Genomic DNA, 25,253 nt, shown 5'->3' with positions numbered 1-25,253 from the left:
AACTGAATCCAAAGAGTATCATGAATGATATACTCTTCTGCCTTTTACTGTTCTCACAAAATATATGTCCTGGCCTTTGCACATCTGTGTAGAGAAAACCTCCTGCCAGGTGGTTATCACTTCCTTTTTAACCACTGCTTAGTGTTCCCCTGTGTGGGGAGGCACATAGGTTATTTATCCTGAGCTTTTCCTTTGACAAAGGTGTTAGATGTCCTTCTTTCTTTCCTACGTACGTTTCTTTGTTTTGTTTTCTTTTCTACTTTGCATCCAACCTAGTTTTCTGTCTCCCTCTATTTCTGTTTCCTTAGTAGCTTACTTTGATGCAGACCATAACTTCATAGTTACAATAATGCATGTGTACAGATACATTTTGTATTGTAAAGATCCACCCAGAGGTAAGCAGTTGGATGAATTATCACAGGTCCACATCCTACAATGAGCAGGACCCTTGCTATGCAACGTGGCTGATACCTATCAGGCCATAAGGGAGAGATCTCTTTCCCATTTACAAGTGAGTCAGAGTTGCTGATGTTCCCCTGAAGGTCTGATACTCCATTTGTGGTGGAGGAAACAGGCTTGGGAATACATTTCCGTAGGCTATCCCATAGTCACGTAGGCACCTAGGAGCAGAAAAGATCTGGGATTATACTTTTCAAGTTGAAGATTGTACTTCATAAAGGAAAGACATTACCAGGAAGATATCTTTGTATTTCAAAAGATCTGGTTCTCTAACATCTGATTTTAGGCAGTACCCCTGAATTGCAGATGTCTGCTTTCCTAAATTCATATAAAACTGGCTTTTTTGGGTTGTTAAGAAAACTCAAGTTAGAATGTTCCCTGGTGGTCATTGGGGTGCTGGGTGGGGGGACTCTGGAAGGACATGGGCTGTTTCTTGAGGTCTGGGTTAATCTGGAGCACTGAGATAGCAGATAAGGATGTCCATAGGATACCTATGAGTTGGAATTGACTTGATGCCACTGGGTTTTTTTTTTTTGTTTTTGTTAAGGCATCCATCCACAAGGTGTCTGGTATAGACCCATTCCTTCTAGTCAGGAGGGAAGGAAACCTAAACCCCTCTTCAGAGACAAGGGCTTGCAATTGAGTACAAGATATGGGTTCTGGAGCCCCAAAAGTAGACAAAAAGGCAAGGTACCTTAGGGAGACTCCATAATGGTTGGCATTTTTTTCTATAGCAAAGGGCTAAGTGTAAGGTCTTGGGAAAGACAGTGCTGATATTTCTGGTGTAATACTGCCATCAAGGGGAATCTTTTTCAAGCACATAGTCCCACTGTGTTTTGTTTTTATTGGTTGACAAGTAGGGTTTGAGAAAACGTCCCAGGCATGAGTAAACATAGGATCCTGCATATTCTGAACCCCATGAGTCATGGGACAAGTGTGGTCCGATGTGGGTCTACCCAAGAAGCTGCGGAAGTGGGTACGAAGGAACCAATAGCCTTGGTGTCAGGCCAATTTACAGCAGGAAGCCAAGGGACAGCCATTGGTGGCCACCACGTCTGGGAGGGAGTAGTGCAAGCCACCGAGAAGGAGCCTCAGCACTGAATTTATTTTGGAATCAAAATAATTTTTATGATACTTGCCTGAATTACAGAGCCTTGGTGGTGCAATGCTCAAGAGCTACGGCTGCTAATCAAAATGTCAGAAGTTTGAATCCGCAGCCACTCCTTGGAATCCTTATGGGGCAGCTCTACTCTGTCTAGGGTTGCTACGAGTCGGAATTGACTGGATGGTTATAGGTTTTGCCTTATCTTTTTTTTTTTTTTTTTTACTAATTTTTGCATTATGGAGCATTCTTTAAGTATTCCACTTCTGACTCTCGTTGCCCTCAAAACCTAGCATAAGAATGCCATGCTGCTTGTATGTATAGAAACTCCCAATCTCTATAACAAAATAGATTAACCATTAGAAATAGTCAAATTGTTCCTCTAATGGGCCCTGCTCTTTACTGACTCACCTCAATGAAATCACAAAAGTTGAATGTCAACCTAAAAACAAGGTAAAAAGTTCAGTAAACTTAAACATCCACTAAAAGAACACAAACTTTCAAGTCCATAGAGAAAAAGTCATTTAAAAAGCAATCAAAACATAAAACATGTTCATAGAAATTTTTGATCAAAAGGAAAGAATAAGTAAGAGCAGGTAAACTGAGGCACTTGACTAAAGTAAAATGGCTGCTTTAGAATAACTGTTTCATAGGAACTATCAAGACCCTTCTTGAAACAATGTCTCAGGAAGAAGACTTTTTTTTTTTTAATAATTTTTATTGAGCTTTAAGTGAACGTTTACAAATCAAGTCAGTCTGTCACATATAAGCTTATATACACCTTACTGCATACTCCCACTTACTCTCCCCCTAGTGAGTCAGCCCTTCCAGTCTCTCCTTTCGTGACAATTTTGCCAGTTACTAACCCTCTCTACCCTCCTATCTCCTCTCCAGACAGGAGATGCCAACACAGTCTCAATTGTCCACCTGATACAAGTAGCTCACTCTTCATCATCATCTCTCTCCTACCCATTGTCCAGTCCCTTCCATGTCTGATGAGTTGTCTTCGGGAATGGTTCCTGTCCTGGGCCAACAGAAGGTTTGGGGACCATGACCTCAGGGATTCCTCTAGTCTCAGACCATTAAGTCTGGTCTTTTTATGAGAATTTGGGGTCTGCATCCCACTGATCTCCTGCTCCCTCAGGGGTTCTCTTGTGCTCCCTGTCAGGGCAGTCATTGGTTGTGGCCGGGCACCATCTAGTTCTTCTGGTCTCAGGATGATGTAGGTCTCTGGTTCATGTGGCCCTTTCTGTCTCTTGGGCTCATAATTATCGTTTGACCTCGGTGTTCTTCATTCTCCTTTGATCCAGGTGTGTTGAGACCAATTGATGCATCTTAGATGGCCGCTTGTTAGCATTTAAGACCCCAGGTGCCACATTTCAAAGTGGGATGCAGAATGTTTTCATAATAGAATTATTTTGCCAATTGACTTAGAAGTCCCCTTAAGCCAGAGTCTCCAAACCCCCGCCCTTGCTCCGCTGACCTTTGAAGCATTCAGTTTATCCCGGAAACTTCTTTGCTTTTGGCGCAGTCCAGTTGAGCTGACCTTCAGGAAGAAGACTTTGATGCTGACTCTTACCTACATCTACTGGGCAGCTACTGACAAGAAAAATTACACTTGAACAAGATTAATGTCCTGTAACCTCCCCCCTCCTAGTCCCACTTCCAGTAAACTGGCTTGTATTAATCTAAGTTTGTAATGTCCAATGAAAATAGTACAGCTCAAGTCCTTTGTTCTCACCCTTTAAAAGTTCTCCACAGCTTCGCTTTTTTGGAAGCCTTTGTTCTCTGCAAAATTTCATGATTTTTACATTCTGGACTGTTAACAAGCCTATAATAAATGTCATTGCTTTACTTTAACAGAGTAAGGGTTTATTACTGTTAGACAACGTGCATGTGTATCTTTATCTCTTGCTATATCTATTTCTATAAGATTGCTAAGTTAGAACCCCATGTTAACAGGTACCCAAATTTTTGTTAACACGTGTGGATATATAGGTCTTCTTGGGCACGATTTTACTTTCCACAGGAAATTGACTTGTGGATTGAAGCAGGATGAGCTCTTTGATATTTTTTCTCTTATCATGGTCTCATTGACACGTGAACTGCCTCATCCAGGGCAAGGACTAAGGACACACGTCTCTGAGAGCACAGGCCATGTCTTCTGACAAGACATTTCATATAAAAAGTGCCTGCACACACACAGTATCGTGAAGTAACACTATCTCAAAGCATGTTATTAAAGAAAAAGATAGGGAGGAAAAGATGGTAAGTTAGATTGTGGGCAGGCAATGGAAGGAAGGATAGAAGGGAAAATGGAAGGAAGAAAGGATAATAGGAAAGAAGGATGTAGTAAACCTAGTATCAGAGGAGAAGCTCAGGATAAATAACTTACCACCTCCCATCCCCATGAGTGGGAACACTAAGCAGTCGTTAGAAAAGAAGTTGAAAGTATCCAGCAGGACTTCTCTAGACAGTTGTGCAAAGGCCAGGACATGTATTTTGTGAAAGCAAGAAGCAGAAGAGTATATAGCTCATGCTACGGCCTGGGTAAGAGATCCATATCTAAGCCTATTGCAAACAAAGGTGATACAACAGAATGTGGAAGTAATCGAACAACATCATTAACATCATAAACAGGTAAAATTTGCTGAAGATCATTCAAAATCCGTTACAGCAGTTCATCAACAGGGAACTTCCAGAAATTCAAGGCGGATTCAGAAGAGGATATGGAATGAGGAATATCATTGCTGATGTCAGATGGATCGTGGCTGGAAGCAGTACCAGAATGATGTTTACCTGTTTTATTGTCTATGCAGAAGTATTCGACTCTGTCAATCATAACAAATTATGGATAACATTATGCTGAATGAGAATTCCAAAACAGTTATGCTCATGAGGAATCTGTACATACACCAAGAGGTAGTCGTTTAAATCAAGATATGCATGGTTTAAAGTCAGGAAAGCTGTGCGTCAGGGTTGTATTCTTTCACCTTACTTATTCAGTCAGTATGCTGAGCAAATAATCCGAAAAGTCAGCCTATATGAAGAAGATGGCATGAGAATTGGAGGAAGACCCATTATCAACCTGTTACGCAGATGACACAACCTTGCTTGCTGAAAGTGCAGACAAGTTCAAGCACTTACTGATGATCGAAGACCATAACCTTCAGTGTGGATTATGCCTCAACATAAAGAAAACCTAAATCCTCACAACTAGACCAATAAGCAACATTATCACAGAGAAAAGATTGAAGTTGTCAAGGATTTCATTTTACTTGGATTCACAATCAACACCCATGAAGCAGCAGTCAAGAAATCAAACAATGCATTGGATTGAGCAAATCTGCTGCAAAAGACGTCTTTAAAGTGTTGAAAAGTAAAGATGTCACTTTAAGGATTAAGGTGTACCTGACCCAAGCCATAGTGTTTTTCTTCTCTGGGGGAGAGGGGGCTTATCTATATTTTATTGTGTTTTCGGTGAAGGTTTACACAGCAGTTTAGGCTCCCATTCAACAAATTCTACACAAGTTGTTCAGTAACAGTGCTTACACAATGGGTGAACAGTCTGATTTCTGTTCCCGTTATTACATTTTATTTTGCTTTTTTATTTTATTGTGCCTTAGGAGAAAGTTAACAGCTCATGTTAATTTCTCATACAAAAATTTACACATACATTGTTTTGTGACAGTTACAATTCCCACAATGTGACAGCACACTCCCCCTTTCCACCCTGGGTTCCCTGTATCCATTCAACCAGTTCCTGTCTCTTCCTGCTCTGTCATACTGCCTCCTGACAGGAGCTGCCCATTTGGTCTCTTGTATCTGATTGAACTAAGAAGCACACTCTTCATGAATGTTTTTTTGTTTTACATTTCTGACTAATCATTGTCTGAAAAGTGGGCTTTGGGAATGGTTTCAGGTTTGGGTTAACATAGTGTCCGGGGGCCATAGTTTCGGGGGTTCCTCCAGTCCCTGTTAAAAACCATTTGAGTTCTGTTCCACACTTTTCTCCCACTCTGTCTGGGACTCCCTATTGTGTTCCCTGTCAGGGCAGTCACTGGTGGTAGCCAGGCACCATCTAGTTCTAAGCTAAGCAAGCCATAGTGTTTTCAGTTGACTCATATGCATTTGAAAGCTGGATAATAAATATGGAAGACCAAAGAATTGATACCTTTGAATTATGGTGTTGGCGAGGAATATTGAATATACCATGGACTGCCAAAGAACGAATAAATCAGTCTTGCAAAAAGCAGTTAGAATGCTCCTTAGAAGCAAGAATGGTGAGACTTCATCTCATATACTTTGGATATGTTATCAGGAGGGATCAGTCTCTGGAGAAGGTCTTCATGCTAGGTAGAGGGCCATTGAAAAAGAGGAGGACCCTCAGTGAGATAGATTGATCCAGTGGCTGCAACAGTGGGCTCAAGCATAACGATTGTGAGGATGGCTCAGGACTAGGTAGTGTTGCATTCCTGCTGTTGCAATGACATACTCTCTCTGAGCCCTGACTCCTGGGGGCCTACCCAAAAAGCTGCGGAGGTGGATGGGTGGACCTTGTGGAGGGATAGTTTATTTCTTGAGAACTCAGCCAAACTGGTGTGCTATGGTTGGATATATGGATGGCTCTTGGTTGTCTACCCCCACCGGGTGTCTGGTATGGAGTCATTCTTCCTCCTCGATAGGGAAAGAAACTCAGGGTCCCTCTGCAGAGACAAGGGGTTGCATGATACATCACAAGATATGGGAGCTGAAGTACCAAAAGTGGACAAGATGACTAGGTGCCCCGATTTAGGTAGGCTAGATACTGCTTTTTTTTTTTTTTTTTCCGAAACGAAAGGGCGGAGGGGGAGGAACTGGCAGTCAGCAGGCAGGTTTTATCTGGTGCAATACTGCCATCAAGTGGAAACTGTTTTAGAAGCGCACCGACCGCCATGTTGCTTCTGGTTGACTTGTGGGATTATAGGAAGTCGGGGTCCCAAGCATGACTAAACAGAGGCCTGCATATTCAGATGCTCCTGACCCTTTGGGTGAGTGTGCCCCGGTCCGGGGACCTCCCCAAGAAGCTGCGTAGGCGGGTACTGAGGAGGCAGACAGCCAGGTTGTCAGGCAGGTCTTACACAGGAAGCCAAGGCTCAGCCATTGGTGGCCGCCATGTCTGTGACGGACTAGTGGAAGCCACTGAGAAGGCGCCTCAGCACTGGAATGTGGGCAATTTGCCTCATACCCGTGCTCCCCGGAGTTGGAGGTGGGTCGACCTCCTTTGGCTGCAGCTAACTGTTGTTAAAGACCACACCAAGCACCAAAGAGCACAACACCAGTCTTGGGGTTGTGAGGGTGAATCTGGATCTTAACGCTGTTCAACTCCGGGATGAGACCTGGAGCCTGTTCACCCAGCCTTATCCATTGGTCATTACTTCTGATGTCACAATGTCTACTTGTCTCTCTTGCCCTCCATGAGGTAACTCAGTGAATCCATAAAAGCCAACGATTCAAGGGTAAGAGAGAAAAAATACTTCTCAAGTGAGTGAAAGCTAAAGTCCTACCCAAGAACACCTGTATATTTACACGTGTAAACAAAAATCTGGGCATCTATCAACAATCTATTGACTGAGGGTCTTACAGCAATAGATGTAGCAATAGATGTATGTACTGACATATATACAGATTAACACAGTTGTCTGATATTCATATACTCATATTTTTTTTACATGTATGTATATGCATATGCATTCCAAGGAAAATTGTGAAAGAAAGAGAAAATATTTCTCTGAATACCTTAATGCTGTAAATCCCACACGGAATTCACAGGTGGCTTCTTGGTAGGGCTTGGAATTTTTAGTCAGTGAAGGGCAGAGGGAGAGGAAAGGTGGAAAAGGTGGCTGGCATTTGTGAATCAACAGTCCCGTTAAGCAGATGTTTTGGTGCATGGTCTCCACCCCTTCTAGGTGTACATTGTGGATAAGGCCTGTGATAAGAGAAAGTGTAGGTTAAGAGGTACTCAGGATCCTGGGACTTCACCAGGCTCCCTGCAGAGCTGGTGTGAAAGCAGGAAGGTCAGGTTTCCAACAAACAATTCCAAGACTGCCCAGCCTGCCATACTGAGGGAGCAATGAAGCTTTGGCATTGGTGGCTGCCATGTTTGGGAGAGATGGGAAATGTGTTTCTTGTAAACTCTGAATGCCAAAGGAAGATGTACTCAAGGGAGAAAAAAAAATTTTAGGTAAGTTGATAAGGTGAGAACCAGAAATTATCGCTACCAGATCACTTCCATCTTGGATCACAAGTTAAATCCTTTACTCATGCGGATGAAAAGTAAGAGGAACCTGGTTTCTTCCTGAATCTTTTTCCATGTTTAGCTGACCCATAAGCATACATTCTTTCAGATATCAAAGATTTTAACCAATGTTCTAAAGGAACTGTGTAGCCACAGTCCCCATTCCTGCAGACTGTGCTCATACTGTTGAGGTGAAACGAGAGCACCTTCGATACCCAGAGAAGTACACAAGCTCCTCTCCCATCTAGCCATTCTCACATGTTTAGGTTTTGGATCACTTCCTAACCCTATTGAAAGCACCCAGAGAAAAATTAAATCTGTTTCACACTATTAGGAGTATTGGGAGATGAGTAGGAAGGAAGGGAGAGGAACAGGCTTGCAATTGGTCCTAGTACAATGATAATGAATACTTTTTTGAATAGGATGAGGTTCTGTGCACAGCAGCCCTCCATAGCACTTAGAGACACACAACAAAACTATGGGTGTGTGTTTGTGTAAATATGTGTGGGGTTGTGAGTGTGTAATGCATCCAAGCCTTCATGTAGAGATTTATAGTAGACACTAACACAAAGGGCCCTCTAAGAGGTCGTCTACTTGCGTGTCACTCTTGGGGTCTTCTGACCCATGCATCTCTAATTAGGGGCACCAAATGAGCAGTGTCTACCTGGGATTCCTGAAGGTGAGTCAGGGCAATGACCTCAGTGTCTTCTGACGTGAGTACTTGGCACACGTGAAAAGCTTTGAAACAGGTAGTCTCAGATTTCATAGGAACTGCTTCTGTAAGATTCAATCCACTGAAACAGCCCTGAATCTTATTTTCCAAAAGAGGAACAGAGTTGAAATTCATATTGCCATTTATTCAGAAATTGGTTATTGCTATAGCTGATCTAGTAGCATTTTTAAAATATCAGCAAATTTTTCTATTTTTCAGTCAAGCAAATAATATCTGTGTTGACTGGGTGAAGCGTAGATGGCCACCTTAGACCATCACTCTGGCAAACCTAAATGAAGTCCTGGGAGCTCTGGACCGTTCAGAACTCTGTCCTTGGTGCTTTTTGGAGACCCTGACTTTCCTCAAATTCCAGGCCTGGGTGTCTGCGCATCTCTTTGCTGTGGAAGCTGGTCTGGAAAGAAAGAAGAGAGAACGCTGCTCATCTCTAGGCGGTGGACTTATGGTTGAGTGCTGTTTTTTCTGCTCATTCCCCTTTCAAAACCAGGATACACATGACTTTTAATTTTCTTAAAGAAATAGTCATTTCTAGTATTTGAAAAAACCATAGGAAGAGAGATTCCAAACATGATCCATTCATGTAGCATAGTCACATTGATAGACTGTTTATTTTGCGTTGTTAGCCTATTAAGTGGTTTTCCAGCATGGTAGAGAAGTATCTTGAGTGACGTCATGATTGCGTAACTCCACATTAGAAAGGCATGAAGGGGCGTGGGGACGATTTTAGTACACCTTCGGGTACAGGTGCCGAGAATGAGAGGTCATTGTCCTTGGTTGTAGGAGGGAAAAGAAAGCCCTTGTAGCCTGGAGCCTTTTGATGCCTTCTGACTAAGGCGGGGGGAGGGGGGGGTCCTTTGGCTAACCACCTTTCCAATGGGAAGGAGCAGTCTTGGCCTCCAATGAGGAGAGATTGTTGCGAACCCGTTAAGGAGATCCAGATCTTGAAGGCCTTTGCCTTCATCTCTGAGTTGAGCCCTCCTACCTGTTCTTGCCATGAGTTTTTAATCCCTTGTTGGTGGAGCACACTGGGCCATCGCCCTCAGCCAAGCAAAAAAAGACATGCTAACAAGCTCTTGATGGAATATTATGAGGACGCAGGTTGGTTCAAACCCACCTAGCTACATGGGAGAGAGACATGGCCATGTGCCCAGGAATCCCTATGAGGCAGTTCTGCTATCACATTGGGTGGTTATGAGGCAAAATCAATTGGCTGGCACCTAGCAAGGACATCTTTACGTTGTTCTCTGAGATCTGATTCTTGGCAGTACACCTGAATTAAAGGCATGTACTTTCCAGAAGAGGAACAAAATTGAACTTCATATCAAACTGGCTTTTGAGTGAGGCGTAAGAAAGCTCAAGTTGGAATGTTCCCCAGTGGTCAGTGGGGTGATAGGTGGGTAAACTTTGTCCGTGATTCAGAGGGAGAGTCCAGTGGTGCCACACAGACAGGTGACAACTGCCAGGGACATTTGTTTTTCAGTTTCTATTGGTAAAGTCTACATTAATATTTGGCTGCATAATATACCACACACCCTCACCCACAGACACACACACACACACACAGACACACAGGGTTTTGTTTGCCTTTAACTGCCCTGGAAAGCTAAAGTGTTAGATCTTCTGTGAATAGATCCTCCTCCCATTCAAAGAAATCATCCATTACCAGTGTTCTAGGCCCACTTCCAAGCTTGTTCCTCTCCCCTCTACCTCTCATTTTAATACTCCTTATAATGAGAGCCAGATTTAAGTATTCCTTGTATTCACTTCCAGTGTGTAAAGCACATGAAAGGGGCAAATACAGATTCATGTTTCCATTTCTTCTTTTAACTGAACCCAAAGGGTATCACCAGCAATACACTCTTCTGCTTTTTGCTGCTTTCACAAAATATACGTCCTGGCCTTTGCACATCTGTAAAGAGGAAACCTCTTGCTCCCTAGTTATCTTCCTTTCTAATCACTACTTAGTGTTCCCCCTTGTGGGAGTGGGGAGGCATATAGATTATTTATCCTGAGCTTTTCTTTGACACTGGTGTTAGATGTCCTTCCTTTTTCTTTCCTGCCTACCTTTCTTTGTTTTTTTTTTTCTTCCTCTGTTGTTCTTCGGGAAATCCTAGTCACAGTAGTAGTCAGGAGCTATAGCTATTAACCAAAAGGTTGGCAGTTCAAATCCACCAGGCACTCTTTGGAAACCCTATGGAGCAGTTCTGCTTTGTCGTATAGGGTTGCTATGAGTTGGAATCCACCCGATAGCAGTGAGTTTGATTTGGGTTTTATTATTCTTTGCATCCAGCCCACTTTTCTGTCTCTCTCTATCTCTCTTTCTTTAGTAACTTGCTTTGATATAGACTATAACTTTATAGTTATAGTGAGTGTGTATACAGATGCATTTTGTATTGTAAAGGTCAATCCAGAGGTAAGCAGATGAATGAATTATCACAGGCCCACACCCTGCAATGAGCAGTACCCTTGCTACACAATGTAGTTAATATCTGTCAGGCCATAAGGGAGAGATCTCTTTCACACTTACAAGTGAGCCAAAGGAGCTGATGATTCCCTGTTAAGGTCAGCTATTCCATTTGTGGTGGAGGAAACCATGCTTGGAAATACATTCCCATTTGTCTCCCATAGCCTCATAGGCACAGTGGAGCAGAAAAAATCAGGGACAATACTTTTCAAGCTGAAGTCTGTGCTTCCTAAAGGAAAGAGATTATCAGGAAAATCCCTTTATATTTCGCAAGATCTCGTTCTCTAAGATCTGATTGTAGGCAGCACCCCTCAGTTACAGGTATATACTTTCCAAAAGAGGAACGTAATTAAAATTCACATTAAACTGGCTTTTAGTTGAGGTTGTAATAAAGGTCAAGTTAGAATGTTACCCAGTGGTCACTGAGGTGCTGAGTGGGTGGAATCTGTGGAGGGACACTGTCTATTTCTAGAGATTCTGGTCAAGCTGGGGCACTAAGTTTCCAGATATGGATGGCTATAGGGTCCCTTTGAGTTGGGATCCATTTGAAAACTAAGGGTTTTTTTTTGTGTGTGTGTGTATTTAGGTCATCTCCCCACAGACTGTTTGTGTGTAGCCATTAGTCCTCCTCAGGAAGGAAGGAAACCTAAAGCCCCTCTTCAGAGATAAGGGCTTGCAATTCAGCATAAGATGTGAGAGCTGGAGCCCCAAAAGTGGACAAAGTAGCAAAGCGCCCTACTTTATTGAGGTGGCTTTTTTTTTCCAATACCGAAGGGCGGAGGAGGAGGTCCTGTGGAATGGTGTGCTGGTATTTCTGGTGCAATACTGCCATCAAGCGGAAACTATTTTTAAAGTGTACGGATCTACCATGTTGTTTCTAGTTGATGTGTGGGATTAGAGATAGCGTTGCAATCATGACTAAATATGCCAAAAAAAACCCCACTGCCATCGAGTTGATTCCAACTCATAGCGACCCTGTAGGACAGAGTAGAACTGCCCGATAGAGTTTCCAAGGAGCACCTGGTGAATTTGAACTACCGACCTCTTGGTTAGCAGCCATAGCACTTAACCACTATGCCACCAGGGTTTCCTGACTAAACATAGGGACCTGCATATCCAGAGCCCAGTAAGTCATGGGAGAAGTGTCGCCTGATCTGGGAGCCTACCCAAGAAGCTGCGAAGGCAGCCACCGAGGAGGCCGACAGCCTTGGTGTCAGGCGGGTCTAGCCCGGGAAGCCAAGGTTCATCCCTTGGCGGCCCCTGTCTGTGTGGGAGTAGTACAGGCCGCTGACAAAGGGCCTCAGTACTGAATTTTTGGGGAAATATATATAATTTTTATGACCCTTGCCTTATTATGGAGTCTGGTGGCACAGTTAATAGCTACAGCTGCTAACCAAAATGTTGCCAGTTTGAATCCTCCAGCCACTCCTTGAAATCCCTATGGGGCAGTTCTACTCTCTACGGAAGGGTTCCTATGAGTCAGAATCCACTGGATGGCTATGGGTTTTGCCTTATTATATTATTTTTTTTTTACTAATATTTCTGCATTACGATGCCTTGCTGAAGTCTTCCACTTGTGACTTTCCTTGCCCTCATTAAAACCCATAAGAATGCCATACTGCTCATATATATAGAAATTGCCTTTCTGTACAACAAAATAGATTAACCTTTTGAAATAGCCATGTTGTTCCTCTAATGTGGCCCTGCTCTTTACTAACCCACCAACATGAAATTACAAAAGCCGAACATCAAGCTAAGGAAAAAAGAAAAAAAGCAGTGTAAAGACTTATCATGACCAGTGGCTACTTAAAAATGACGATGTAAAACTTCACTGAACTTAGTCACCAAAAGAAGAATAAAAAGTTTCAAGTCCATGTAGAAAAAGCATTCCTTCAAAAAGCGATCAGTAGATGTTCATAGAAGTCTTTGATCAAAAGGAGAGAGTGAGTAAGAACAAGTACACTGAGGCACTTGTCTAAAGTAAAACGGCTGCTTTAGAGTTTGCTGCCCTACTGCATCTTGCCCTTCTTTTAATGTGTATAAATTGTTTCATAGGAGTTATCAAGACCCTTCCTGAAACAGTGTCTCGGGAAGAAGACTGATGCTGAATTCTAGGCAGCTACTGACAAGAAAAATTTCACTTGAACAAGCTGTTTCTAAGAGAGAGATGTCCCGTAACTTTACCCTCCTAGCCCCACTTCCAGTAAACTGCCTTATATTAATCTAAGTTTGTAATGTCCAGTCAAAATAGTACAGTTCAGGTCCTTTGTTCTTACCCTTTAAAAGTTCTCTGCAGCTTTGCCATTTTGGAAGCGTAAAATTAGATGGTTTCCACAGTCTGGACTGTTACAGAACATATAATAAATCTCCTTTACTTTAGCAGAGTAAGGGTTTATTACTGTGAGACAACATGCATGTGTATCTTTATCAATTGCTGCATCTACTTCTCTAAGATTGCTAAGTTAGAACTCTATATTAACGGGTACCCAAATTTTTGTTCACACGTGTACATAGATATATTGGTCTTCTCAGGCAAGATTTTAGCTTCCACAGGAAATTGCCTTGTGAATTGAAGCAGGATAAGTACTTTTTTTTTTCTCTCTTATCATGATCTCATTGGCTCTTCTGGACACACGAGCTACCTCATCCAGGGCAAGGACTCAGGACCCATGTCCCTAAGAGCACAAGCTATGTCATCTGACGTGACATTTAGTATTAAAAGTACCTGCACACACATGGTATCATGAGGTAATACACTGTCTCAAAGCATGTTATTAAAGAGATACAAAGGGAAAGAGTGTGAGATATAGAGAGATGGGGGAAGGGGCAATGGATGGAAGGATAGAAGGGAAAATGGAAGGAAGAAAGGTCGTTAGGAAAGTAGGACATTGTAAACCTTGTATCAGGTGAGAAGCCCAGGATAAATAACTTACCACCTCCCATCCCCTTGAGTGGGAACACTAAGTGGTCATTAGAAAGGAAGTTAAAAGTATCCAGCAGGATTTTTCTCTGGATAATTGTGCAAAGGCCAGGACATGTATTTTGTGAAAACAGGAAGCAGAAGACTATATTGCTTATGCTACCGTCTGGGTAAGAGATCCATATTTATGCCTATTCCAGAGAAAGTTGATCCAATAGAAATCATCGAACATTATCATTAATATCACACACAAGTAAAATTTTCCTAAAGACCATTCAAAAGCAGTTGCAGCGGTACATCAACAGGGAACTGCCAGAATTTCAAGCAGGATTCAGAAGAGGACATAGAACGAGGGATATCATTGTTTGTATCAGATGGATCGTGGCTGAAAGCAGAGAATATGAGAAAGATGTTTACCTGTGTTTTATTGACTATGCAAAGGCATTTGGATCATAAGAAATTATGGATAACAATGCAAAGAATGGGAAATTCCAAAACAAGTAATTGTGCTCATGAGGAAGTTGTACATACACGAAGAGGCAGTTGTTAGAACAGGACAAGGATATACTGCGTGGTTTAAAGTTAAGAAAGGTGTGTGTCAGGGTTGTAGCCTTTCACCATACTTATTCAGTCTCTTTGCTGAGCAAATAATCCGAGAAGCTGGACTGTATAAAGAAGAACATGGCATTAGGATTGGAGGAAAACTTACCAACCTGCATCATACAGATGACACAACCTTGCTTTCTGAAAGTGAAGAGGACTTGAAGCATTTACTGATAAAGATTAAAGACTACAGCCTTTAGTGTGTATTACACCTCAACATTAAAAAAACTAAATCCTCACAACTGGACCAATAAGCAGCATCATGACAAATGGAGAAAAGATTAAAGTTGTCAAGGATTTCATATGTCGTGAATTCATGGTCAACGCTAGTGGAAGCATCAGTGAAGAAATCAAAGGACACATTGCATTGGACAACTAAAAAGCAAAGATCTCACTTTAAGGATTGATGTGCCCCTGATCCAAACCATGGTATTTTCAGTTGCTTCATGTGCATGTGAAAGCTAGAGAGTGAATAAGGAAAATCAAAGAATTGATGCCTTTGAATTAAGGTGTTGGTGAAGAATATTGAATATACTATGGACTGCCAAAAAAATGAACAAACCTGTCTAGGAAGAAGTACAGCCGGAATGTTCCTTAGAAGGTAGGATGGCGAGACTTCGTCTCTCATACTTGGGACATGTTATCAGGAGGGACCAGTACCTGAAGAAGGTCATCATGCTTGGTATAGTAGAGGGTCAGTGAAAACGAGGAAGACACTCAACTGAGATAGATTGACACAGTGCTGCAACAGTGGGCTCAAGCATAACAGTGATTACGAGGATGGTGCCAGACTGGGCAGTGTTTTATTTTGTTGTGCGTATGGTCGCTATGAGTTAGGTTCACTTATTGGTACCTGACAACAACAAACCTGTCTGGGTTAAGTGAGAAGGTGCGATGTATGTATGAACCTGTATTTGCTTTTATGTACATTAAACACTGAAATAAACACACGGAATAATGAAATCTGTTGACTACTATAAGGAGGGTTGGGACAAAGAGGGGAATTCAGAGGAACATGCTTGGAAGCTGACCTAGTACAATAATAATGGATGTTTTCGTTGAATTGGATGAGTAGGTTCACAGGAGCACCTACCTGGAATTTAAAAGACAAAAATACAGTGTGTGTTTCTGTGTGTATATGCACGTATGTGTGGGATGTTGAGTATGTAAGTCACCCAAACCTTTTTGTAGTGCTTTAAAGTAGAAAATGTAAAGCAAATGGATTTCAGACGGTAAACCTGTCGGTGTGGCACCACTAGGGTCTCCTTGTGACCCATGGCCGCCAACTTGGGGCAACAAATGGACAATAACTACCTGGGCCCCTTGGAAGATGAGCCAGGGCCTCACACTCACTTTCTTCTTCATTGCCCTGGTCACTAGTAATGACTCCTGCTGTCACAATGCCCTACTCTGTCTCTGGGCCCTGACTCCTGGGGGCCTACACAAGAAGGTGCAGAAGTGGCTTAGGTGGGTGGGGGACTTTGTGCAGGGACACAGTTTATACTTGAAGACTCTGCCTACCTGGAGCATTGTGGTTGCAGATATGGATGACTAGGTCATCCACCCACAGGGTGTCTGGTGTGGAGTCATTCCTCCTCCTCAGGAGGGAAGGAAACCTAATGTTCCTCTGCAGAGACCAGGGCTTGCAAGATGCAGCACAAGATATGGGAACTGAAGTACCAAAAGTGGACAAGACGACTGAGCGCCACACCTTTGGAAGAATGGGTACTGGTTTCCGTCTTTTTTTTTTTTTTTTTTTCCAGTACCAGAGGGTGGTGGGGGAGATATTGGGAAATGAGCACACAGGTATTTCTGGTGCAATACTGCCATCAAGCGGAAATTGTTTTCGAAGCGCACGGACACACCATGTGGCTTCTGGTTGAATTGTGGTATTAAAGGAAGTCAGGGTCCCAGGCATGACTAAACACAGAGTCCCCCATATCCAGATGTCCATGACTCTGGGCAAGTGTGCCCTGATTTGAGGGCCTACCCAAGAAGCTGCGAAGGTGGATACCGAGAAGATTGACTGCCATGGTGTAGGAAGGTCTCGCACAGGAAGCCAAGGCTCAGTTCTCGGTGGCTGCCATGTGTGTTAGAGACTAGTGGAAGCCACTAGGAAGGTGCCTCAGCCCTGGACTGTGAGTATTTTGCCTCATAACTGCGGACCTAGAAGCAGGAGGTGGGCTGACCTCCCCTGGCTATAGTTAACTGCACTTAAAGACCATGCCAAAGGGCACAACGCCACTCTTGGGGGCTGTGGAGGCAAACCTGGATCATGTCTCTGGTCAACACAGGGACAAGACCTGCAGCCTGTCCAACCAGCTGAGGACACTGGTCATTACTTCTGATGCCGCAATGCCCTACTGTCTGTCTGGTCCTAGATGAGGTAACTCAGTGAATCCAGGAAAAGCCAATGATCCAATGATAAGAGAGAAATCAAGGTATTCTTCTTGAGAATCCCTGATGGAGCCGAGAAAAGTGTGATGCAGACCTCAAATTCTAGCAAAAAGACCAGACTTCATAGTCTGACTGAGACTGAATGGATCCGGGAGGTCATGGCCCCTGGACTCTCTTTTAGCCCGAAACTAAAACCATTCCCGAAGCCAACTCTTCAGACAAAGATTAGACTGGACTATGAGACATAAAATGATACCGGTGAGAAGTGTGCTTCTTAGCTCAAGTAGACACATGAGACTATGTGGGCAGCTCCTGTCTGGAAGTGAGATGAGAAGGCAGAGGGGGACAGGAGCTGGTTGAATGGACACAGGGAATACAGGGTGGAGAGGAGGAGTGTGCTGTCACATTGTAGGGAGAGTAACGAGGGTCATATAACAATGTATGTATAAGTTTTTGTATGAGAAACTGACTTGAATCAAAAACTTTCACTTAAAGCACAATAAAGAAAAAAGACATTCCTCTTAAGAAACCAGTGAAAGCTAAAGTCCTGCCCAAGAAGACCTGTGTATCTACACGTGTGAACAAGAATATAGGCGCATATTAACAAGCAATATCGACTGTCTTATACAAATAGGTGTAGCAATAGATAAAAATAAATATGCATGCATACATGCGTTCATACTGATGTATATATACAAATTTACACATATCTGATGTTCGTATTTTCATGTATCAACCAAACCTGTTGCAGTTGAGTTGATTCCAACTCATATTGACCCTATAGGACAGAGTAGAACTGCTCCACAGAGTTTCCAAGGAGTGCCTGGTGGATTCGAACCACTGACCTATTTATGGTTAGCAGCCCTAGCTCTTAACCACTGCACTACCAGGGTTTCCTTCGCATGTGCGTGTGTGTGTGTGTGTGTGTGTGCAGTGAAGGCTTGGCATTGGTGGCCTCCATGTTTGGGAGAAATGGGAAATGTGGTATTCCTTGTAAACTCTGAATGCTAAAGGAACATGTACTCAAGAAAAAAAAATTTTTTTCAGGAAAGTTGGTAAGGTGAGAATCAGAAATTATAGCTACCAGATAATCTCCTCTTTGGATTGCAAACTGAATCCATTTCTCTCACGACAATGAGTGAGAAGGACCTGGTTTCTTCCTGTGTGTTTTCCCAGTTTATCTGACCCATCAGCATGCGTTCTTTCAGATATCAAAAATGTTAACCAAGTTCCTAATGGAACTCTGTAGCCACAGTCTGATTTCAGCAGAACATGCTCAACTGCCGAGGTTTCCACTCTATGCATACAGACAACATCTAGTGACATTACTAGTCTAGTGATTGTTACTGCTGAGCTGAAACTAGAGCATCCTCCTTACCCAGAGGAGCACACAGGCATCTCTCCCATGTAGCCATGCTCCCATGGAAGTGTGCACTGTTGGCATTGGAGTCCATGATCCTTGTTTAGGTTTTCGATCTCTTCCTAACCCTATTGAAAGCCCCCAAGGAAAATTATATCTCTTTCCCACTATAAGAGGGATTGGTAGAAGAGGTGCAGTGCAGAGAAACAGGCTTAGAAGCGGTCCTAGCACAATGGTAGTAGATGTTTTTTTGAATGGGGTGAGGTTCTGTGCACAGTGGCACCTCCATAGCAGTTAAAAACAAACAACAAAACTATGGTTGTATGTGTTTTTGTGTGTGTATGTATATATGTGAGGTTCTGAGTGTGCAATGCAGCCAGACCTTCACATAGAGCTTTACAGTAGAGACTGTAAAACAGTGGGCCCTCTAAGAGGTTGTCTGCCTGTGTGGCACCATGGGGGTCTCCTTCTGACCCATAGACCTCCAGTTAGGGACACCAAATGGGTAATGTCTACTTGGATTCCTGAAGGTGAGTCAGGGCATTGACCTTACTGTCTTCTGACGTGATTGTTCTTGTCACACTCGGAATAGTTTTGGAACAGTTACTTTCAGATTTCACAGGAACTGCTTCTGTAAGATTCAATCTATTGAAACAGCCCTGAATTTTATTTTCTAAAAGAGGAACAGAGTTGAAATTCATTTCGCCATTGATTCAGAAATTGATGTTATTCTTATAGTTGATTTCATAACATTAAAAAATAATAAAAAGCAGCAAATTTTTCTCTTTTATAGCCATGCAAATAATATCTGTGTTGCCTGGATGGAGTATACATGGCTACCTTTGACCATCACTCTGACAATCCAGAATGGAATCCTGGGAGCTCTGGACCTTGCAGGACTCTGTCCTTTGTCCTTTTCCGAGACCCTGACTTTCCCAAATTCTAGGACTGGGTGTCTGAGCATCTCTTTGCTGAGGAACCTGGTCTGGAAAGAAAGACAGGAGAGAGAACGCCGCTCATCTCTAGCTGGTGGACTTACGGGTGAGTGGTGTTTTTTCTGTTTGTTCCCTTTCAAAACCAGGGTGCGCATGACTATTAATTTTCTTAAAGAAGTACAGTTATTTCTAGTATTTGAACAAACCGTAGGAAGTGAGATTCCCAACAGTGATCCATTCATGTAGCAGTCACATTGATAGAGTATTTCTTTTATGTTTTTTAGACTATTAAATGGCTTTCCAGTATGGTTTAGAAGTATCTTGAGTGACACCTCGATTGTGTGACTCCACATTGAAAGGTGTTGAGGGGCATGGAGATGATCTTACTACACCTTAAAGTGAGGTACCAGTGTTGAGGGGCATGGAGATGATCTTACTACACCTTAAGGTGAGGTACCAGTGTTGAGGGGCATGGAGATGATCTTACTACACCTTAAAGCGAGGTACCAGTGTTGAGGGGCATGGAGATGATCTTACTACACCTTAAGGTGAGGTACCAGTGTTGAGGGGCATGGAGATAATCTTACTACACCCGAAGGTGAGGTACTGGGAATGAGAAATGAGTGTCCTTCATTGCAAGGGCGAGAGGAAAGCCTTTGTAGGCTGGAGTTCTTTGATTCCATTTGACTAAGAGAGGATCATTTGTCTACTCATGTTGCCAAGGGGAAGGAGCAGCCTTAGGCTCCCATGGGGAGAGAGTGTTGGGAACTCATTGAGGAGAACAAGGTCTTGAAGGCCTTTGCCTTCACCTCTGAGCTGAGCCCTCCTACCTGTTCCTTCCATGATTCCTTTATCCCTTGTGGGTGGAGCACACTGGGCCATAGTCCTCGGCCAGACTAATAAGGACATGCTAACGAGCTCTTGCTGAAGTATTATGAGGGGGCTCAGGGCAGTTTGAACCCATCCAGCCACTACCTGGGAGAAAGATTTGGCCATCTGTTCCACTAAAGAGTATAGCCCCGGAATCCCTATGAGGCAGTTCTACGGACGCACTGGGTTGCTATGAGACAATATTGACTGAGTGGCACATAGCATAGACAACATCTTTATATTGTTCTCTTAAGATGTGATTCTGGGCAGTACACCTGATTTTAAGATGTGTACTTTCCAGAAGAGGAACAAAATTGAAATTCATGTCAAACTGGCTTTTCACTGAGGTGTGAGAAATCTCACGTTGGATTGCTCCCCAGTGGACAGTGGGGGGATGGGTAGATAAACTCTGCAGGCACTCACTATTTCTTGAGGTCTTGACCAAGCTAGATCACTAAGGGTGCAGATATGGATGGCGTTAATCCTGTCCACCCACAGGGAGTCTGAGTAGGGAGAGATATCACTTCCTAGAACAGAAGGAAACCTAACGTACCTCCCTTCCCCAAACAGGCAAGAAATTTGAAGATTGAGCAGAAGATGTGGGAGCTTCCTCCCCAAGAGTAGACAAGATGGTGACATGTCTTGCTTTAAGGAGGCCAGACACTGGTTTTTTGTATAGCAAAGGGTGGAGGGAGAGGCCCTGGCAAAAGGGTAAGGTGTTATTTCTGGTACAATATTGCCACCAAGCAGAAATTGTTTGCCAAGCCCAAGAACCCACCACGGTTACTTACTGGGGAGGCCTGGGTTTTGAAGAAAGTCGGGATCTTGGAAATGGACTTCAAAAAGAGTCCTGCAAGGTCCAGAGCTCCCAAGGCATGTTGCAAGTGCATACCATGGTGGAAGCCTGCCCAGGAATATGTGGCAGGGGGGGTCAAGACGAGGCAGATAGCTGCTGTGCCAGGCAGGTCAGGCACACAAAGCAAAAGCCAGGCCTTGGTGGCTACCATGTCTGGGCAGGACTAGCAGAAGCACCAATGGGGCTTCACTTCATCTTTACTATCTGTAATTTCAGTTACCATTTAGAGTTAGGACAGAATACACGTTCCCATTTTTTGGCAAACATGCCTGCCACTGAGGCCACCCTCTAGGTCTCTGTGAGCCTGGTAGGTATGGCGTCCTTGGCTTCTTTATCTGGGATCATTGCACTGGTGCTTTCATACCTGCTCCAGTGGTAGCCTGGTAAGTCCCCAGTGTCCTGCCCCTTCCCCCCCTCCATGCACCCATGTTCATATCACAGGCCTTTTCTACAAGATACACCATAAAAACAAGTTGCCCTTAAGTCAGTGCCAACTTAGGGTGACACCTTGTATTACAGAGTAGAACTGCCCCACAGGTTTTGGTTGCCTGTAATCTTTAAGTAAGGAGATGGCCAGGCTTTTCTTCTGCACCACCACTGCGTAGGTTCAAACCATGAACCTTTAGGCTAGTTGACAGATGCAAACAGGTTGCACCCACCCATGGGAGATACACGTAGACACACTTACATGAATGCTAGTATGAGAATATATATACGTGCATGTTTATATTTATCTATGGCTACATCTATTTCTATGAGACTCCTATGTCAGAATTGCATGCTAACAGGTACCCATATTTTTATTCATGTAGATAGATAGGTTTCCTTGGTTAGGATTTTAGCTGTCACAAGAAATTGACTCTTGGCTTGAGTAGAGATGAATACCTTGATTTTCTCACTTACCATTGCCTTCTGGCTTTTCTGGACTCATGGGCCAACTCATTCAGGCCAAGGACTCAGTAGGCCATTGTGGCAGCAGCAGGAGTTGTTACCAGTGGCCATGGCAGGTCCGGAGACAGCGAGGTCTATAACCTGGGCTCACCTTCAGGAATCCCTGTCAGATATAGCACATTTGGTGCCCCAGGGTGGAGGCCCATGAATCAGAAGGAGAGTCTAATGATACCACCCAAACAGTTGACATCCGCCAGGGACATTTGCTTTTCAGTCTCTACTGGAAAGGTCTTCATTAAGGTTTGGCTGCATAATACACTAACATACACACAAACACACACACAATCACATACATGTTTTTTTTGTTGTTGCTGTTTGTCTTTAACTGGCATGGAAAGCTAAAGAGTTAGATGCTCTGTGGATAGATCCTCCTCCCGTTAAAGGAAATCATCCATTACCAGTGTTCTAGGCCCACTTCCAAGCCTGCGTTCCTCTAATACTCCTTATAATGAGAACCAGATTGAATTATTTCTTTTGTATGCTTCCGATGTTTAATGCACATGAAAGCAAATAGAGATTTGTGTTTGTATTACTTCTTGTAAGTGAACCCAAAGGGTATCAAGAGGAATACACTCTTCTGCATTTTGCTGCTTTCACAAAATATATGTCCCGGATTTTGCCCATCTGTACAGAAAAAACCTCCTGCTGGGTAGGTATCACTTCCTTCCTAACAGCTGCTTAGTGTTCCTCTGTGTTGGGGGGAGTAGGTGCATATGTTATTTATCCTGGGCTTTTATTGGCACAGGTGTTAGATGGCCTTCCTTCTTCTTTTCTTTCCTACCTACCTTTCTTCCTTTTTTTACCTTCTTTTATACTTCTTTGCATCCAACCCACCTCTCTCTTTCCCTGTATTTCTCTTTAGTAACTTGCTTTGATGCAGAGTATAACTTCATAGTCAATGATAATGTGAGTATGTGTACAGATGCATTTTGTATTGTAAATGTCAACCCAGAGGTAAGCAGTCGGATGCATCATCACAAGTCCACATCCTACAATGAGCACCCTTGTTACAGGATGTACTTGATGTCTATCAGGCCATAAGGGAGAGATTTCTTTACAAATGAGTCAGAGGAACTGATGATTGTCTGAATGTCTGGTAGTCCAAGTGTGGTGGAAGAATCAGGCTCGGGAATACATCCCCATAGGTTCTCCACAGACACACAGGCACAGTGGAGCAGAAAAGACCTGGGACTATGCACGTTAAGTTGATGATTGTGGCTTCCAAAGGAAAGAGATTATCAGAAAGATTTCTTTATGTTTCAGAGGATCTGTTTCTCTAAGGTCTGATTTCAGGAAGCATCCCTGAATTACACATGTGTACTTTCCCAAACAGGAACGAAATTGAAATTCATATCCAACTGGCTTTTTTAGAAAGCTCAAGTTCGAACGTTCCCTTGTGGGTAGTCAGGTGCAGGGTGGGTGGACTCTGTGCAGGCGCGTAGTCTATTTCTTGAGGTCTTGACCAAGCTGCAGCACTAAGGTTGCATAGCTTTAGGTCGTCCACCCACATTGTGTCTGGTGTGGTGTCATTCCTCCTTTTCAGAGGCAAGGACTTGCAAGATTCAGTAGGAGATGTGGGAGCTGGAGCCCCTAAAGTGGACAAGATGGTGAGGCAACATACTCTAGTGAGGCCAGAAAATCATTGGCCTTTTTTTCCATACCAAAGGGCGGAGGGGGAGGGCCTGCAGAAGAGCACACCAGTACTTCTGGCGCAATACTGCCATCCAGCGGAAATTGTTTCCAAAGCACATGGCGCCACCATTGTTGCTTGCTATGGAGGCTTGGAATTAGAAGTCAGGGTGTTAGGCGTAGCTTTACGCAAGGTCCCAAATATACAGCGTCCTGAATCATTGGACAAGTGTTATTTGAGGAGGGAACCTACCCAAGAAGCTGGGGAGGTGGGCCAGGGTGACGTCGAAGCCATAGTACCAGGTACGTTAGGCACAGGAAGCCAAGAATTAGCCCTTTGTGGTCACCATGTTTGGGTAGGACTAGCTGGGAAGGCACCTCAGCATTGAACTGTGGGCAGTTTACCACATACCCCAGACCCCAAGAGCAGGAGGCGGGTCAACTATTTTGAGCCCAGGGCCACAGTAGTCTCCCTTGACTGCTGCGAACCCTAGTAAAAGGCTATGTTTGGTGGCTCTGGATGCGGAACCCATGAGGAGACTCTGTCCAGATCAGGGATGAGACCTGGAGCCTGTCCAGCCAGCCCCGGGAGGCCCCAGGAAGATTGGGAGCCCGGAGAGCCCGCAGCAGAGTTCAGAAGTCAGTGACCCTCACCAGGATGAGCCAGTGTGTTGTTCATACCAGAGACCCATCCACAGGATAATCCAGAAAAAACATGTCACCATCAAGGAGAACCTGACTCATGGTGACCCTATTGAGAGTAGAACTGCCCCACAGGTTTTTCTTAATTGGAATCTTTTTTTTTTTTAAGGGAGGAATTTTTTATTGGAAACATTGGTTTCAAGTAAAAGCATATTGCATGAAATAAAATTATCTTGGTAGAATTATGAAAACTCATAAATTGGTTAAATTTTATTATTATTTCACCACAGTAATTTGTGGGCTTATACAATCATCTAGGGAGAGTGGACAGCAGGGTTCAGGCCTAGGAATTTTACCTGTTTTATATGTTACCGTACTGCTTGTTAATTCTATTTTTGCAGTCGACTTCAGCGCGTGCATGGTCTGTTGTGCTCATAGCCCGATTTACACAGCACACTGCCACATTTAAAATTGGAATTCAAATTTATATTTCAGGATGACAAGTGAAATATAATGGAAAATAAAAACTTGTACAAATGTTTATAGCAACAAATATCACAAAATGTGATATATCTGCAATATGGGATTGTTAGTAAGTACAAGGCATGAAGTTATTGACGGATACTAGAACATGGATAAACCTTAGGAACATGCTAGGGTTAAGAAGCCAGAGACAAAAAGACACCCATTTATTTGTAATATCTAGAATGAGCAAATACAGATAGTCCTCAACTTCCAATGTATTCGCCTTGTGATGAACCCTCCCTTTTTTGTGTGTGTGCCACATGTTCTCCTTAGTAATATGTACTATATATAGTGTTACAGCGTGTAATTTGCTGGTGTTATTCTCAGATGTTCACTCACAGATATTCAATTTTTGGTTTACTGTTTGTCTTAGTTATCTAGTGCTGCTGTAAGAGAAATACCATTAAGTGGATGGCTTCAACAAACAGAAGTTTATTCTCTCACAGTCTGGTAGGCTAGAAGTCCATATTCAGGGAGTTAGCTCCAAGGGAAGGCTTTCTCTGTTGGCTCTGGAGGAAGGTCTTTCTCATCAG

The 25,253-nt window shown here is 43.3% G+C and overlaps 1 long non-coding RNA gene across 1 annotated transcript in view; it reads left to right on the top strand.

Moving 5' to 3' along the window:
- LOC126069023 (uncharacterized) overlaps window positions 1-8,745 on the top strand; it is a 30,948-nt gene extending 22,203 nt beyond the window's left edge. The window contains exon 4 of the long non-coding RNA XR_007515810.1: window positions 2,456-8,745. This is a non-coding gene — a long non-coding RNA (uncharacterized LOC126069023). The remainder of the gene's footprint in view (window positions 1-2,455) is intronic.
- Window positions 8,746-25,253: the final 16,508 nt, after the last annotated feature.

This window comes from Elephas maximus, chromosome X (assembly GCF_024166365.1).
Source record: "Elephas maximus indicus isolate mEleMax1 chromosome X, mEleMax1 primary haplotype, whole genome shotgun sequence".
Lineage (NCBI taxonomy): Eukaryota > Metazoa > Chordata > Mammalia > Proboscidea > Elephantidae > Elephas > Elephas maximus.
The sequence above is the reverse complement of the archived record's forward strand: the minus strand, read 5'-3'. Positions and strand labels throughout refer to the sequence as shown.